The 19,072-nt window shown below is 44.6% G+C and overlaps 1 protein-coding gene across 1 annotated transcript in view; it reads left to right on the top strand.

The window, feature by feature from the left end:
• Nucleotides 1-19,072, top strand: part of ADRA1B (adrenoceptor alpha 1B) — a 60,256-nt gene that overhangs the window by 1,427 nt on the left and 39,757 nt on the right. The gene's annotated exons all lie outside the window — the stretch shown is intronic.

A 19,072-nucleotide genomic window follows, 5' to 3' on the forward strand; every position in this document is an offset into this window, starting at 1 on the left:
GAACGGGGCATTTTCAGATCTTGGGTTTACTGATGAGCTTACTATAAAGTTTTTTGTGGGTTTTAGTTTTTTATGCAGTCTGTGTGTTTGGAGGTTGGGGAATGTTGTTTGTTCTGCAAAGGCTTTGCAGATTGGGTAGGTGGCTAAGAACCAACTCAGGTGTTAGTGAAACGCGCTAAGGTACGAGTCACTTGAAATAGAACCTCAGGAGGCAAATCTGGTATGTGCAATGACTCATTCAACAGCCTTGGTTTAATAATTTAAAAGGACACTGGACTTGAACATCACACCAGCGTTATTACAGTAGTAATCATGTGCCCACTAAGGTGGTGTCACTAATGCTGCATACAAAATAGTTTGTAGTTACCGCAGACACGGCATTTGGGAAGCAGGGAGGCAGCTCGTACACAGAAAGGCAGTTTTCATTCAGCATTTCCAGGGCTCCTGCAGAGATCCACGCTCCTCAAGAGCTTTGCAGAGGCTGCCTTCTCCCTCTCCTCCTTTCACCACTTGCTATCACCTCCATGCACTCCCTCCATTACGAGTTAATAAGAGCATTTTACAGCCTCACAGCCCCAACCAGCCTTTATCTAAAGCTTGAGATTTGAAAGAGAAGGAAGACGGCCAGAGGGTCACACATTCTCAGTTTTCACCCCAAAATATCCCTAACTCTGGTGGTTTATGGAATGTCCAGAATTAAATTATAGTTGCCCCTCACCTTCAGCTACCAGACACCAAGTCCTGCTAGTATGAAACTGAGCCCTTTCTCTCCTGTGAAAATGTGCCCATCTTCTTTTGTTTGGGAGTCCTACTAAGTGAGTTGTTCAAAAGGCTACCTGACTTCCTCTAAGGATGAAGCCAAGGTCTGGGTAGGAGGTAAACCTAGAGGAGGGTACTGTGACATGCTGTCCACACGGCTCAGGAAACACTTGTCCCTTCTCTGAGGCAGTGATCTGCTTTGATTTCTTTTTCTATCCCTGGGGGACACTCCAGAAAATGAATGGAGGGAGGTAATTATGACAGAGTCATGTGCTGTGATCTCAGAAGAGACAACAGCTGTTACTTGCCATGGACCACTAACACCTACAGTCACACCAGGGGCTCAGTTGGAACTGAACATAAACAAATCCCCAAAGTAACAAAAATCCTAAAGACACACTGCTTCCAAGAGAAAGAGCCAAATAGAAAGAGGGTAAACTGATGTCGGGACTTTCCGTTTAAAAATGATAAAGAAAAACTGTTTAACCTACTCTCCATATTGTCATTTCTAAGGCTAGCTTTCGAGCTAATGCCTTTCAGAAATATTTTCAGCGTGTTAAGTGGAGAGGGTTTGAAGCTCTACCCCAAGTAGTGATCACATCCCGCTGCCCAGCTTTCTTTTCTTTCCCAAGGTCTCAGGGTCCTTTCGCAGGCTTGTCCAGTTAAAGTGGATGACAGTTCACACTCCATTGGACCATACAAAGATCGTGGTTGCACATGGAGTGATTTGGCCAATAATTAGCCATGTGACCTTGGGCAAATGATGACTTCTCTGTGAGCCTCAGTTTCTTCATCTGCAGAATAGGGCTAATTACTATTTGCTCCATGGGGTTTGCACTAGTACATGGAAAGGACTTAATACAGTGTCTGGTACACAGCAAATACACAATGAAAGTTAGCTCTTAGTAGTACAAACCAAACCCCAATACCCCCTGCAGCTAAAACTGTGTTTTCTTCTCCATTCAGTTGCCAATACCTGTTATTAAAGGCTCAGAAGGGAACTAGATCCTTTTCCTTTCTTCCTTCTTCCCCCCACCGCCCCCCCGCCGCCACCCCCGATCCTCAGCTGGCAGAGGCTGTGACCAGAGCATCCTCAGGAAAGACAAAGCCCCAGCAGGATGCAGGAGTGGATCAAAGGTGCAGGCTTTCACTTTAGGTGGCAGGGGAAACAACTGAAGAGGCTGCCAGCATGTTGAAATGGAAAGAGTACTGCTCTGAGGGTCAGGAGCAATAGAGTTATGTATGTGAGCTTTGCCATAGATTAGCTCTGTGAACTTAGGTGTGTTGCTTTACCAGCTGGGCTTCAGGTCTCACTTCCAGGGACCAAGAGGGCTGGACTCGATCAAGGGCTCTCAGACTTCAGTAAGGATCAGAATCATTTGTGGAACTAGATAAAAATTCAGCTTCTAAGACCTAACACATAGAGAATCCGAGCCAGTAAATCAGAGAAGTCCCAGGAATCACGTTTAACCAGCCCACCAGGTGATTCTGAAGAGGTGATCCCCAGACCAGGCTTTGAGAAGCACCGGCCAGGGGATCTCTCTGCTCCTTTCAGGCTCCAACCTCCTGGACACCCAGGTTTTTAAACGCTGCAAAGGTTAGCACTTCACCACCCACGCGGTGGTGCAGGACGATGTGGCTTCTCTCTGGGTCCTGTTCTTCACACCCACCCTCAGTTTCTTCTCACTTATACTATTTCAGTTTCCCCCCTCTTTCTGTCCATGCCTTTCTGAGACCTTATGTTCCTAACATATCAGGTCCTTGGCTTCCATGCCACAGAAAGTGAGATGTTCTTGCCACCCTGATGCTATCAGAGCTTGTTTCTCTTCTCCTTGACTTGAAGACTTCCTGACCAACTGTTATCTCCCGGAGTTCTCCCAGTGTGCTGTCCCTGAGCTGAGTCTATCCACATGCTTCTCCCCTGGAAATCCAACCCTTGGCGGGTAAGGAGTGTGGACTCCAGGCCTTGAATTTGGGATGGACTTCGAAAGTTACTCAAGAGTTTCAAACAGAGAAGGTGCTTAATTAACATGTTCTTAGTAATTTATCAATAGAAAGAGCATCTGAGCAAAATAAGATGTGGGCTTCTACTTCGTCTGAGTTCAAATAACACCCAAATAAAAGTAGCATGGGGCTTCCCTGGTGGCACAGTGGTTGAGAGTCCGCCTGCCGGTGCAGGGGACACGGGTTCGTGCCCCGGTCCGGGAAGATCCCACATGCCGCGGAGCGGCTAGGCCTGTAAGCCATGGCCGCTGAGCCTACGCGTCCAGAGCCTGTGCTCCGCAACGGGAGAGGCCACAACAGTGAGAGGCCCAAGTACAGCAAAAAAAAAAAAATAATAAATAAAAAAAATAAATAACATGATGTAGAACAATAACTCCTTTGGAATCTGATGCAGGTTCCAAATTCTAAATTTTCCATGAAAGGCTTTTCACTCAGAAGGGGAGAAAGCAGATCTGGGGGAAGACAGTGGTTGGCAAACAGAGAAGCCCAGGTAGGAGTAAACTTCTAGTTGGCGATAGACTTCCAGGTGCCTGGAAGTTTCTATCGCTGTGTTTGTCTTCTCCGTGGAAGAGGAGGGTTGGGATTCCTCCTGGGAAGGAAGGAAAATAGCCTTGCCCCCTACAGGGTCCTGGTCAGGGGCCCCATTTGTTTTCCTTCCTCCCTTGTTTTTATTTTTGCGAGCGAGGTTGGACTGCCTGCAGAGACAGGCCTCCCATCTCCTGTGGAGCCCTCCCCACCTGTAACACCCTCCCTATCTCCTCCCACCCTTTTTCCCTGTGGCCTCACACCAAGTTGGGCCAGGGACCAGCTCTCACTTACTCAGGAGCAGGGATGGAGCCACCAAACAAGGACCTCTTTATTCAGCCCCTGGAATCAGGCCATGGAGGGACAGGAAATAATTGGAATATAATATAGTAGCATTTCTACTTGATGGGCGATGTGCATGGTGTCCAAGGAATCTTCAGCTGCCTGGCATTACAATGAAGGCCAACTCCCACCCGCCTGGTCAGGGTTCAAGAAGCAGCTGGGCTATTGAGGGATATGCATTGCACTGGGGTGCAGGGGGGTGTGTAGTAGATGGGGGTGCGGGTGGGTAGCAGGAAGCGCTGGGCAGCCAACTGGTAGCTGGGCTTGGTGTGTTGTTTCGAAAACACTGGAACCTTGCCTCGCTCCAAATCCTTCTTCCGTCTTTTAAAATGCTGAAAGGCATCAGGAAGCGATTATTGAACTAACTGCTTTCCCCTCCAAATAAATGGTCAGCTTCAAAGAAACAGTTGTAATCTCTATAGTACTTGAACCAAATCGGAATCCCTCTCTCCATTGATTTGTTTCTCCAGTCCTCTCATTCAGATTAGGGCTGATGAATTTCCAGCTCCCACAAGAGCATAAGGGAGGGTGGGGGTCTCAGAGATGACTCAGGACAGAGCCACCCCCACAGACACACACACTAATCCTCCAGTTCTGAGGTTTCAAAACACAGGGATTTGAGTTGCTCACAGGGAAGTCAATTGGTTTGAGTGAGGGAAAATTTTACACACAGGGAATCCTTCCTAGAAGAGGGAGATCTTACTGCAGGAAAATACATTCAGTCATTTATAAAATCATTAATGAAGACTTCCTAAAGCACCTACTATGTGCTAGGCTTTGTACTAATCACTGGGTTGTTGAACCAAAGCAAACATGGCCCCTGCGTGCAGGAGGCTCACAGCCTAGTGAGATCCTATTATCATGGAGCACATACTATGTACCAGACATTCTGCTAGGCCCTCTACAGACATTATCTCACTAATCCTCACAGCTACCCTGACAGGGGAAAGTAATAGCTCCCTCTCGACAGTTAAATATACTGAAGCTCAGAGAGGTTAGACTTCTTGCCCAAGGTCACACAGCAAGTAAATGGTAGAGACAAGAATTGAATCCGTGTCTGTCAGAACAGGCACTTACCTGGTCCAGTGCACAAAGATGTCTGACCTTTTTGCTTTCTGGTCCCAACCTGCTCTCATAGCAAATGTTCTCCAGGAACCCCAGAGCCACCTTGTCAAAAGCTGATTATTCTACTTCTGTTACAAAACCCTGTCTTTCTTCCATTCCCTACTCACCCCTGAAAAAAATTCACTCATAAACTATCAGGGAAGGTCATCCACATTCTAGCTCAGGGCTCGGCTTTCTCTCTACCTCCTGCACTGTGTATGACATGGGTCTCTCAACATTGGGCATTTAGTCACCCCAACCAGGAATAAAAAGTGAGATCTTGGCCTTCATATAGGGACTTGTTTCCACATCTTTAATCATTCATTCATTCACTGAATAAGTATGTATTTATTGGAAGCCTACTAGGTCCAGGCGTTGTGCTGGAGATTGTGGAGCAAAGCAGCTGTGTTTCACGTTCTCATAGAATTTAGTTCTAGTGAGGAACACAGATAATTTGAAAAATACACACATGCAAATAAACATAAATGCAAATTGTGAAAAAAGATTTGAAGAAAAGGGGTATGCTGCTATTAGAAGTATACGACAGGAATCGGTGTATTACAGGGATCCCTGACTGGCATTTAGGCAGAACCCTGAACAGTTTGGAGGAGTTAATTCAGTGAAAGGGGCAGGTAGAAGAAGAGAGCTCCAGGCAGAAGGAAGGGCACACCTGAAAGTCCTGAGGGAGGAGCTGGTAGGGAACTACCAGAGCCCGGAGAACAGAGGGGAGGCAGGTGCAAGTCGAGGCTGGAGGTGCAGGCACAGGTTGGGCCATGCAGGGGCTTTTGTGCCACATTAATGATTTTAGATTTTATGATAAATTGCCATGGCCAGTACCGAAGGGTTTGAAGCCGACAAGAGAGACAATCTGATTATGTGTTTAAAAGATGACCCAGGCAGCTACATGGAGCACAGAGCAGAGACGGGGCAGTTAGGAGGCTGTAATCCCAGTGAGCGCTGGTGGTAATTTAGACCACACTGGTAGCAGTGGAGGTGGAGAGAAGTAGACAGATTCAAGGACTTGGGGATGGGTTGGTTATGATACAGGAGAGTAAGAGATGTATCTGGAATAGCCCTGAGTTTACTGGGTGAAACACAACCAAGAGGATTCCTCCCAGGATCTCCTCAGACCCCATTCATCAGGGCTCACAAGATACCATGCTAGGAATGATACGCCAGACACTCTTATGAGGTGAGTGGACAAAATGTCCCAACCCAAAAACCAGGAGCCATGACCATCAGCAAACCCAGTTGCTCATTAGAAACATCTGGCAGGGGACTGCTTTCAAAAGCACAGATTCTTGACCTCCACCACAGACCTTTGTATCAGAATCTTTCATGATGGGGCCATGAATCTCAATTTTTAACCAGTTCTCACAGGCAATTATGCCACCAGCATAGCACTAGTCCTCCCCATGCCTGGGAACCTGGAATGAACACCCCTTGGAGAACCAGAGTTTGGTTAAACTTCCCCCAGTGCAGCCAGAAACATCCCCAGTCCTGCCCAGTCCCTCGGGCCAGTCCATACAGAGGAAGGCAGAGGATTGTTAGGAGGGAAGGTGAACTCTTCAAACTAGAGCCTCCCTGGAGAAGGGGAGGAGAATGAGCCCTGTGGAAGCAGGTCTTCAATGTAGCAGGCAACACTGCTCAACACTAAGTGTTCTATATAGCTTGTAATTCTCACAGCCCCTCTGCAGAGCAAGGATCATCACCCTGTGTCTAGAGTTCAGCGAGGTTCGGTAAATTGCCCAAGGTCACACAGCTAGTAAATGATAGAATCTATTAGACTCCATATTTGGCACTCAATAAACATATGTTATATTATTCTTGTTGTTACTACAGTGCTTCCACACATTTGTCTGAGGTCTGGTGCCCATGGGTGATAACATTTTTACTGGCTCATGACAAAATGAAAGAAGAGTTAGGAAAATCCTGTGTTTTTCTAAATGTACTCAATATAAATGACTGTTCTTTTGTTCTAAAGACTATGTCCTGTCTATTTTGGGAAACTGAAATAACATTTCTTTAATGGGATGATGGTAATAAGTGATAGTGATAGTCATTGTGTGTGTGTGTGTGTGTGTGTGTGTGTGTGTGTGTGTGGTATTCTACTTGGCAAAAGAAAAAGTTGGTAACCCTATGTCTGTCCCCACCAAAAATTTTTTTTGAAATTTTACTGTGAGTCTCCTAAAGTCTTAGAATCATGGGAGACACCATGATAGTTAGGCACGATAAATATTTGTGGGAGAAAGCAGGAAGAAAGGGGGAGGGTGATTTATCCTCTCAGTGATGGATAAACAAATTAGCCTCAGCTTTGCCATAAGAGTCAAAGGCTTAGGGCGGGGGGCAGGGGGGCGGTGAGGGGGAAGGATGATGTGTGTGGAGTCATGCTTGTCAGGTATGATAGGATGGGGGCCATTTGTGGAAGCACCCAGTCCTTCTGGGGTGAAACAGACCACAGAAATGCCAGTGGGCATGTGTGTAGCTGCAGTGCCATCACAGATGGGCCTATTAAGATTTCTAATGCAGGAGATGCCTTTACCTGAGTATGTGTGGCTCATAAAAATAACTGATGGCCACCAGGCCACAATGGGAAATTGCTTTCTCCCACATCTGCAGGATGTCACTGTGCTCCCTAACCACATCTGATAACAGTAATACTAATAGCTCCATTTATTAGGTCTTGCCATGTGCCTGGCTTAACCAGGCTAAGAGTGCTTTCTATGCAGGCTCTCATTCACTCCTCTCCAGAGGCTTACCAGATGGACACTATGGTTGTCTCCATTTTACAGATGAGGAAACTGAAGTTCAGAGAGATTGGGTGATTTGCCTCAGGCCACCCAGCTGATTAGTGACAGAACCTGGATTCACATCTAGGCAATCGGAATAAGCTAAAGGGCTCATTACTGGGGGTATACTAGGTGTGGGGCTCTGGGCCCTGATTTATGGAAGCCCAGAGAGGCCCTAGGGAAAGCAGAGTCTATTCTGAGAAGATGGAAAGGAAGGGCAAGTGGCTGCCTGTTATTCAGCAACCAAAAGGCACCATATCCTGGTGAGAACATAAGGAATATAAAAATAATTGGGTCTTTCCCCTAGCAAGCTAAGTCAAAATTTCTCTTTCTTTTATTATGGGTGCTTTAGATTTTTTTCAGCTTCACAACATATTACGGGTAGTGCCATATACCTTTAAGGCTTTTATCAAATTTGGGCTTTGGGGTTAAACACATAAAATTTACAACACTTTTTCACAGCCTAACTTCTGGCTGAATACATTTCAGAACTTGATTCACCTCTTCACCACATACGTGTGATCTCAGCACCATAGGACTCTCTCCTACCTTGGATCAGCCTCTGGTCCTACCTCTTCTTGTCACAAAGGTTGCATCGTGGACAAGAGAGTATTTCTAGAAGCTGTTTTTCCACTTTGCAGTAACCCTGACTAGTGATAACCTAGCTATACAGAAAGAAAATGCACATATATGTATATAAGGATATACATATATGCACACCATATATGTATATTCAAGAGAACCCAAATGAAATATATCTTTAACTCTTAGCTAGTTCCCAAAAATGCCCACAACCCCTATACTAACACCCACATGAAGGGAAATTATGACAGAGGGAAGTCGGAGTGGAATTAGATAGTGATCCTAACCAGTTGCATGTAATAGACCTTACTCATGAAAACTTTGCAAAATAATACTACCTAGAGGAGACACGCTGGGATCCCACCCAGGGCTTTGGAGGATCCCATGAAGAGAGGAGCCCTGAGGTTAAGGAAGTGCCCATGGTCCACCCCAAACACTACAGGGGTGGCTCTCTCTAGCAGCCTCGTGACTGATGGACTTATGTGTGAACTTCTTGTAAGCAGTGACCGCATCTTTCCTCTTTGCCTAACACGGGTGCTAGGAGCGCACGTTAACTCAAATTGCTTGCTGTTTCCCCAAATACACCTTACATTTTCCTTACCCTATGTGTTTTTCGTACTCTTCCCTCTGGCAGGAATGCTCTTCCCGTACCCTCTGAACATCCAAATCCTGTCCACCTGTAGACCCCCAGTTTTGTGGACACCTCTCTTAGGAAGTTTTTTCTGGTCCCCACCCCTTTCCCTGATGGTGATGGCTGTCTTTATACCTTGTGTATGGTGCTTGTCACATTTGTTCACGGGAATCAGGACTGATTGGCACATCTTCAGCAGTGTTACTGGGCTGCAAACCTCCGGAGGAAATGGTCCAGGTTTCACTCATCTTCCTGTCCTCCATGCCCAGAGACATGTACCTACTAGACTCCCAATAAAAATAGCAATTGCAGCTATGATTCACACAGTATGTGCCAGACTTCATCTACCATTTGAACCTCCCAATAGCCCATCAGATAGGTATTAATGTTCTGCTCACTTTATAAATGAGGAAACGGGCTTAGAGGTTAGGTGACTTGTTCTACATTCCTTGAAAATACCACAAGCACGTTGAAACTGTCTTGACTGCTCTTGTGAAACCAAATGGCCAATATGGGTCTGGTTATGGACCCAATGAAGAAAGATTAGATAGATGAAGACCGGAGTGGACCCAAGTTATGAGCTTGAAAATTGGACAACATCTTCATTCTTCATAAAAGGTTGCCATTCCACCGCCTCTGGGGGAGACTTGTCTTTTGCCAGTCAGTCCCCATTTTCCCTCACCTTCTCAGCCCTTGTCACCTGCCTCTCGCCTCTGGGAGGAATATGGTCAGAGTTGGTCCCCACAGAAGTAGGAGAGGAGGACACAATTCTGGTGACTTTATAGCAGGGCCTGATTAAGACCTTCAGAAAGGCCCAAGGTATTGAGAAGTGAATGCTGCCCCCACCTCCAAATGTAATTCTAAATTCTCTCTCTCTCTCTCTCTCTCTCTCTCTCTCTCACACACACACACACACACACACACACACACACGACATACACACACGGCCCTAAAATTAATGGAAGGAAGGCCAACATTCTAATTTATCCCATGAAGTCTACTTTGATTTCTTTAATATCAAAGCATTTCCCCAAAAAAGTGAAGGTGTCCAGCTTTGCTAAATGCACCAAAGATACACTGGGTCTGTTTGTAGGTGATATAGCATTGCTCTATAATGGGGTGACCAGACATCCCACCTTGCCTGAGCCAGTCTCCACTTATGTCTGTTACCAAGGGCACTATGATGATTATTGTAACCCTCTCATATTCTCAAAATGTCTCAATTTGAATGATAAAAGTACCTCGATATTTTAACTCCCGGAGTAAGAGTGTTTACAATGGAACATCCAATGGTGCCTTGGTTTCACTGAGAAGCCTGAGATGGGGGAGGAGAGAGTCTGGCATCCATAGCCTCAGCAGTACCGAGAAAGATTAATAATGAGTGAATGAAGGGAAGGAGGAAAGACACAACTTCACGGGTGTGTTTTTTGTGGGAAAAAGGAATTAATGTAAAGGTTGGTCGGAAATTTTTAAGTCTTCATTCAGTTAATTTACCCTACTTGCACAAGTGAGTCACTGAGCTGGGATCTGAATCCATGGCTGGCTGACCCTAAATACTTAGATGAGTGAGTCAGTGAAGGAGTGGATCCATTTCAGCACAAGGCAGATGGTGTGATCTGAATGATGAGTGTCTCCAGAATGAAGAGGAGACGGAAAGAAAGGTGGGCCAAACTGATATTGGGGGGAGGAGGAGAAAAGCCAGCTATGTCCTAGGTACTTGTCAGGCTGGAATGATGGTGGGGGAGGGGCATCCTCACCCATTCATCACCCCCCTCCTGACATGACAGAGCATAGGTCAGCCCATTGTACCATCCTCACTGGCAGGCTTGTGTTCTTAGATTGTGTCAACAGCACACTCGTGACCACACCCAGGGGCAGCACACGTGAGTCCCCTTTGAGCACTCAAGTGCCCCTCTCCGGTGTGAGCACATAAAGTCCGCTGTAAAAGTCGCACCAATGAACAGTTCATGCCGAAATGTTCAGAAATAGAAAGTCCTAGCACATGCAAGTGGACCATTCCTTTCAGAGACCCATTTAACTTTTTCCAGGGGTATCTGCGCACAGTGTCTTGTTCCCCTGAAGCTGGGATGCATCTGGGGCTTAGCTTCGCACGCTTTTTAAAATTCTTCTTTAAGATAGAGTTTCCTGCCAAGCTAACATGCATCGCTTTGAGGCTGAGCTCAGCACCCTGGCCATGGCCCAGAAGGAGGTTAAAATAGGACCAAGGGCAAGCCGGGCTCACTGTCATTCACAGGCATGGGCCCCAGGGCTCACGCCACCAGCACAGGGCCGGGCAGAGATCCAGAGAGGCAGCTGGTGGGGGAGGAGGGGGGTGCTACCAACTGGAACAAACAAAAAAAATTACATCTCTGATTTATATATTCAGGCCATCAATCAGCCCCTGGCATCAAGAGAAAGTGGTACCTGCTTCCAGGTATACCCTCATAGTGTCATTTGTGACTCCTTATCCCCAGCTCTGCAGACTTTATCTTAAGCAAAAGTTCTTGGGCTTTTTTGTTGCACGGGCCCCTTTGGCAATCTGGTGAAGCCCCTTCTTACAATAGATACATAAAATAAGATACACAGGATATCAAAGAAAATCAGTTATGTTGAAATAGCTATTATAATGTTAAAAAAACAAATTTACTGTAGAGTAAACCAATGTTCTTCATTATTAACATATTAAACAAGATCTAGCAGCAAGCCAGATAAATAACTACTATAACTTGAAGTAGTGGCAAGTGGAAATATTTCAAGATATCTGCAGCAAACGTAATATAATATCGTAAATCTGATTTCTGTGGGCGACAAATCCTGCTAATTCTACTGTGGCTTGTTGCCTGCATTCCTGTGGAACAAAATGCTAACTTTCAGCCAAAGGTTAATTCTTTAAAAAAAAAAATAATAATTTTTCCCATCCAAGTTCAGGGACTCCCTAACCCCAGAATAAGAACCCTGTCCTATGACATTATAAAGATGTACTTCAGGGCATGAGGTTTTCTATACTTTCTTCTTTCAAATTATATAGTCTTAGGACCACAGGGAACTTGGACTATGCCATTGTGCTTTGTAACTGTCTTGCGTGATTACTTGTAGCAATTTTTAAATCTACTTTCTTTATTTAAAAATAGTGCATTGACTTTTATTTAAATCAAGAATAATAAAAAAAAAAAAATCATTCTACCCACGCCAGACCCCAGGTCCACCTCTATCCAGCACTCTCAGTCTTTTTTCCCAGGAGCAAACACTGTTACCAGATTGTGTATAGTTCCAGAAATATTCTATTTATCTGTAAGCATCCATATACATTGTATGTATGTGTAAATATTTGAGTGTGTATGTGTGTGGAATGTATGTTTACATCCTGTTTATTTTTACAAATGGTATCATTTTATAAACACTATAGCGGAGGTTACGTTTTACACTCAACGGCATATCTTGGGCATAGTTCTGTCAGAATGTATAGTTACTGCTTTCCTTTTCATGGCTGTATAGTAATCCATCTATGGAATATCCTATTTTATTTAACAATTTCCCAGCTCATTGACATTAGGTTATTTTTGGTTTTTCCATACTAAAAACAATGCTGCAGTGAGTACTCTTGTCTATGTGTCTGTGCCCACATATTCAGGATAAATTCCTAGAAACAGAATCACTGGAGCAAGAAATATTTGATATTTTAGGTTTAACCTGATTATGTTCAATTTTACTAAATAAGGAATTTTAAATATATTAAAATGTAAAGTTGTTAAAATAAATAGGTTAGATCTATCGTGTAGGAGGGTTGTCATGATATTTATGTGAAAAAGACAAGTCATAGGGTTTTATATAATCCTATTTTTAAAAGCTATTAGTCACCTCCAGGGGTAGAGAGAAGTGAGGAGGAGGAGGTTATTAACTTTTTTATACACCTCTGTATTTCATATTTCACAATATTTCACGTGTGTGTGTGTGTGTGTATGTATACACAAATTACATCACCTAGTGCTTTTATCACTAAGTATCAAGTGTGGACTTCTTGCTGTTTCAATAAAACTGAATCATTTCAGTTTTGTTTTTTGTTTTTTTTTTTTTGCGATACGCAGGCCTCTCACTGTTGTGGCCTCTCCTGTTGCAGAGCACAGGTTCCGGACGCGCAGGCTCAGCAGCTGTGGCTCACGGGCCCAGCCGCTCCATGGCATGTGGGATCTTCCCGGACCGGGGCACGAACCCATGTCCCCTGCATAGGCAGGCGGACTCTCAACCACTGCGCCACCAGGGAAGCCCTGTACTTCACATATTTTAACTGATGTATTGCAATCCATAATAAAAGGTACCATAATGTATTATATATAACCAATCCACTTATGACAATAGTGGTCATGTTTATGTAAATAGATAAGACACACACAAGGTATCACATTCACAAGGCCCAAGTGTAGAATGAAAAGAATGTCCCTCTCAGTTCCTTGGTCCCACATATCGAATTCCCCTACCTGGAGGCAACTATTAATACCAGTTTCTTGTACATCCTTTCAGAGATATTCTATGCATATAAAAATATATTTATACGTTCTTTTTAATAGAAATAACATGCTATTCTGCACTTTGCTTTTTTCACTGAACAGTGCATCTTGAAAATTTTCCACTTCAGTATAAATAGAGCAACCTCATTCTTTTTGATACTGCATAGTATTCCTTTTTCTTCCAAAAAGACTTCTATAGAAGGACATTTAGGTTGTTTCAAATCTTTTATTATTACAAACAACACTGTAGTGAATATTCCTGTACATACTTCACTATTTCCCACGTTATACAATTAAAATCCTGAAAGTGGACTATTCTGAGTAAATTTTTTTTTAATTTTTATAAATACTGCCAAATCATCCTGCATAGAGATTGTACCAATTTTCATTTCCTTAACTGACATTTGAGAGTGCCCACTCATTCCCTAACAGTTTGTTATCAAACTTTTTGATCTCTGCCAGCTTGATACGTGAAATATCTGTGAATGAGGTTAAGCATCTTTTTGTATGTTTGATAATCCATCCCCTCTTGATGTATAATTGTTTTGAGTTTTTAGCTGTGACAGATTTTCTTATGCATGCACTTTTTTCTTTAATATCTTTTGTACACTTGCCCTTTAGGATTGCCTTAGGATAAAATCCACTTTGAATGGTTAGGATCAAAAGGTAGACTCATGTGAAAGGCCTCAGACACGTATTATCAAATTACCCTCTGGGAAGGATATAGCAATTTACACTCCCACTAAGCGTGTTTCAGCACAGCTGAAGAAACCACTTTTTATGCTGACAGTTCCTCACTGCCTGGGGAAGTTTCAGACATCTGCGTGACAAGTCAGCTTCCCCTCAGAGGTGATAAGATGGCTTGAAAGCTTCAAATCCTTCCAACTAATTTGGTGTCAGCCTTCCAGACTTCAGGGCTAGCAAGCTGCCCTCTTGGAATGCAACACCCCATCCATCAGGGGAGCCAGAGCAAGCAGCAGCCTTGGAATGTGTGTATGTTACCCAGGATCTGAGAACAAAAAGCAGTCACCCACAGTGTGTAAACGGATTTGATCTTTCACATGGCTGCCAGGGCCACCACGATCCACATCAGTGGTTCGAGGCTCTGGGGCTGATGTACTGATTAAAAACCGTAACAAAATAAGATACTCCCCCCGCCCACCCCAGGAAAACAATCAACTTTGAGGCACTCAAGGATGAGTTAATAAGGAAGGATTCCTCTGGGCATCCAAGCTTGCCGCACCCGACCATGGGGCCCTGTGCTGATCCAGGGAACTCAGTGGACAGTCTATATTTAGACAAGGGCATGGCAAATGCACCACATTTTAGTTGCAAAATTCAAATTGGCTCGGAAGATGCCAGCCTCACGAATGGAAAATTTAATCGAGCACTGCTTAAGAAGCAAGGAGATGGCATGTTGAGCAGATTCTTCTGGGGAAGGAGGCTTTTTTGAGAGGCAGGCAATGAGCCCTGGTTAGTCAGGGTGGTAATTTAATCCCGACCTTGAACTGCTAGTCAGGATGGAGAGGCAGAGTTATTTTCAGACTGTACTTAACCTAGAGGTGTTGGAACCAGCATCCAGGACAGGGCAGGGAAGAGATGAACTCTGACCCACTGCCACCAAGTTGAGAGATCAAGATCCTAAGCCAGGAGCTGAGATCAGCCAGGGAGTCTCAGAACCTCAGGAAATCCTTTCCTGCCACCTGTCTCTGTCACTGCCATCCCACCCCACCTCATCCAGTAAAGAGGGCTGGTACCTTCCCTTTTCCTTTCCTTTCCCTTTCCTTTTTTTCCTTCCTTCCTTCCTTCCTTCCTCCCTCCCTCCCTCCCTCCTCCCTCCCTCCTCCCTCCCTCCCTCCTTCCTTCCTCCCTCCCTCCCTCCCTCCCTCCCTCCCTCCCTCCCTCCCTCCCTTCCTTCCTTCCTTCCTTCCTTTCCCTTCACAGGTTCTGTTTGGCTGGCAGCTTGGAGTACTAGAAAGAACAGGGACATTGAAATCAGGCAAATCCAGGTCTGAAGTCCTGGCTCTGCAGCTCATCTCTCTAAGCCTCAGTTAATACATCTGTAAAACGAGACTGAAATCATCTGCTCATAGGATTGGAGTGAGAAATAAATAGGAAAATGGATGAAAATGACTCAGCTGGGTGCCAGACACGAGTAAATAATTCAAAAACATCAGCTATTAATGTATGTGAAGCCTCTAATATAATATCACCTTTGGAGGATACATTTAATAAGGATCTGTTGATAAATTGGGATTTTGAGTAATTCTATAAATGGGCTATGTCTTTGGGGGAAATAAAAATGGGACCAGTTCCTTCTCATTAAAAGGTTAGGGGATTAAAAATAATTTGAGGGCTTCCCTTGTGGTGCAGTGGTTGAGAGTCCGCCTGCCGATGTAGGGGACACGGGTTCGTGCCCTGGTCTGGGAAGATCCCACATGCTGCGGAGCGGCTGGGCCCGTGAGCCATGGCCGCTGTGCCTGCGCCTCCAGAGCCTGTGCTCCGCAACTGGAGGGGCCACAACAGTGAGAGGCCCGCGTACCGCAAAAATATAATAATAATAATAATAATTTGAGACACCCATGACTTGTCCACCCAGATTTAACCAATGTTAACATGTTGCTGAGTTTGCTACCTATCTTCTTTCTCCTCTTAAATAAAATGTTGCAAATACACCTAAAAGGCCCCACTCCTCATCCCATTCATCTCTCTCCTTCTCAGAGGCAATCACCAGGATGCATATGATTAAGCAGACGCTCTTCTCTACATCTTCCTAGATGTGTCCTCTTAGAAAGGCTGAGGGGAGTGGTGGTCCAAAATGAGGCCTTGGATTATGTCAGTCCTGAGTTCAAATTCCGCTCCTGCTCCTTTACTAGCTGGGTGGTCTTTGGCAAATTGCTCAACCTCTCTGTTCCTCCTCTCCCTCACTCTTCTCTAAAATGGGACAAATAACACCTACTTTACTGGGTTTTGTGAGAATGAAATAAGATTATTCATGTAAAGCAGTGGTTCACAGTCAAGGATGATTTTTCCCCGCAGGGGACATTTGACGATGTCAGGAGACATTTTTGATCGTCACAACTGGAGTGTGCCCCTGGCATCTAGTGGGAGAGGCCAAGGATACAGCCGAACATCCTACAATGCACAGGAAAGCCCCCACAGCAAAGAATAATCAGTCCCAAGATCTCAATAGTGCCCAAGTAGAGAAAGCCTAGTATAAAGCACACTGTCACAAGGGCTTAAAAATACTTATTCAATAAACAATAAAAAATGATGATTTTTTTATTTGTTAAGATATTATGTTAGACCCTTCCACGTGCATTATCTCACTAGTATTCCGTGAGTTGCCCCTTCTTGGTAAAAAGAATGATAGAAGGCAAACACAGTTGCTTCTGCTTGTCTGAGACTATCTGTCCTGCTTGTTAAAGTGGTAAACTTACTGAAAATATAAAATTTCAGGCAAATAGATTAATTGGAAGTTGTTACTCAGAGCCTAACCCCTCCTTGTCTCTGTGAAGAACAAATTGTATCAGCACTTTCAGCCATAAAATGGATTTATTTAAACCACAAATATCCTTCAACCTAAGCAGGCCCAAGGACTGGCATGGCAAAAAATTAAGTCATCATAATTAAGCCTTTTTGAACCCTGTTCACAAGGACTGGATCCCAAAACCTCAAGAAACTACAGAAGTGGGGTAGAATATGGGGGAAGAGGAGAGAGGCCAGAGCTCTGCTTCTCTGATTCACCGCAGGCTCGGATGGACTCCAAATGTTCTGTCCAGGGATTAGAGCCACTGTTAATGCACAGAGAGTACCCATTATGAAAGGCCTTTGCACTGAGTCTCTAGGTGTGGTCCCCAGCCCAGCAGTATCCACATCACCCAGGAACTTGGTAGAGATGACACCCCAGACCTACTGAGTCAGAAACTGGGGGTGCAGCCAGGCAATCTGGGTTCTCAAGTTCTCCAGGTGATTCAGATGCACACTCAAGATTAAGAAGCAATAACCTAATAAGCCCAGATCTCACTTTCCCTGTGGGTCCATTTCCTGTTGCCCATGGCCCTGCCTGCTGTAACCACACAGCTCACCAATACCTATTCCGAAGTGGAGGAGCCACTCCTTACTGGCATTTCCTCTGGGCTGGAAGCTTCACACATATTCTTTAACCTCCACAAAAATATAAGGAAGATACCATTATTCCTTTTTCCAGATGAGAAAATCCCAGCTGAGAAACCTTAAACAGCTTGCCCAGGGTCACACCTACAGAAAAGGGCTGGAATCAGGATCTGAATCTAGGTCAGCCTGCCACCAAATCCTATCCTCTTAATGATGACATCACACTGCCCATTTTTTGATGAAGAGAGACAGAACATGAACAGATCAGCCCTGCTGGGGCCAAATTGTAAGCCTTGCCAAGTTAGTCTTTAGTGCCCCTCAATCCTCTGTCCTGGGGTTCACCTGCCCATAGGTGATCCCCTGGAATGCTTAACCCCCAGTGACCTGATACTGCCCCCTAGAAGCCAAGGCTGCCCACACTTCAGTGCTCTTCTAGCCTTTGTCTGATGTCCTGGGACTTCAAATCCCCACTCTTCCTCTTACTAGCTGTGTGACTTTGAAGCTGACTCAAACTCTCTGTGCTCCTGTTTCTCATCTGTAAATCAGTTATAATAATACATTCATATCAAGGTTGTTAAAAGGATTAAATGGGATAATAAATATGAAAATATCTAGCCCAGTGCCTCGTGCATAGTAAAAACTAACTCTTCTTTTGTTTGTTTTTTCCCCCATGCTTTACACACTAACAAATATCAAAACTACTCAGTCCAGGGTTGATTCTACTGCAGTCTCATTTATTGGCCATTAGCTAATATGAGGAGCTAATCTTCACTAAGGTATTAATTCGTAATAATGGTTTTCTGTGTTTGCCTCCAACATACCATTTGCACTTCAACCAGGGGACTTAAGTCCTTGAAATTGTACAGCTTGGGAGGGATTAATGATGGAAATATTAAAGAATATGGAAGGCCAGTGGAAAGCCTTTCCCCATCCTTCATATTGTTCCAATTCAACTCTAATAGACAGAGAATCCCAGAGAAATGGGAAAAATGGGATAAGAAAGGGAAGTATGCCTTCAAGGTTGCACCTGGCTTTGAAGAGAAAAATGAGCTCCTGGCATCTGAATATCAGGATAGGTGGGAACAATGCAAAAAAAGAAGTGAAATCAAAGACTAATGAGCCGGGGCTTCCCTGGTGGCACAGTGGTTAAGAATCCGCCTGCGAACGCAGGAGACACAGGTTCGATCCCTGGTCCAGGAAGATCCCACATGCCGCGGAGCATCTAAGCCCGTGTGCCACACCTACTGAGCCTGCGCTCTAGAGCCCGCGAGCCACAACTGTTGAGCCCACGAGCCACAACTACTGAAGCCTGTGCACCTAGAGCCCATGCTCTGCAACAAGAGAAGCCACTGCAATGAGAAGCCCGCGCACCGCAACGAAGGGTAGCCTCCACTCACCGCAACCAGAGAAAGCCCGCAAGCAATGAAGACCCAACGCAGCCAAAAATAAATAAATAAAATAAATAAATTTATTTAAAAAAAAAAAGACTAATGAGCCATTTGCCAACATCTAACACAATTGCTTGGTATCTGCATAGTTGAATGTAATAAAGCTTCATTAAAAAGTAGTTATAACAACTAATAAGACTCTAATTAAATTACCTTTCACTGGGCAAGCTGCTTGTGAAGTCCTAATTAGGTTATTTGCTGCCATTGGCCTAGCCTGGGAACAAAAGAAGATTCTCTTATGTCTTCAGGGATGCCTAGAAAGCCAGA

This window comes from Globicephala melas, chromosome 3 (assembly GCF_963455315.2).
Source record: "Globicephala melas chromosome 3, mGloMel1.2, whole genome shotgun sequence".
Classification (NCBI taxonomy): Eukaryota; Metazoa; Chordata; class Mammalia; order Artiodactyla; family Delphinidae; genus Globicephala; species Globicephala melas.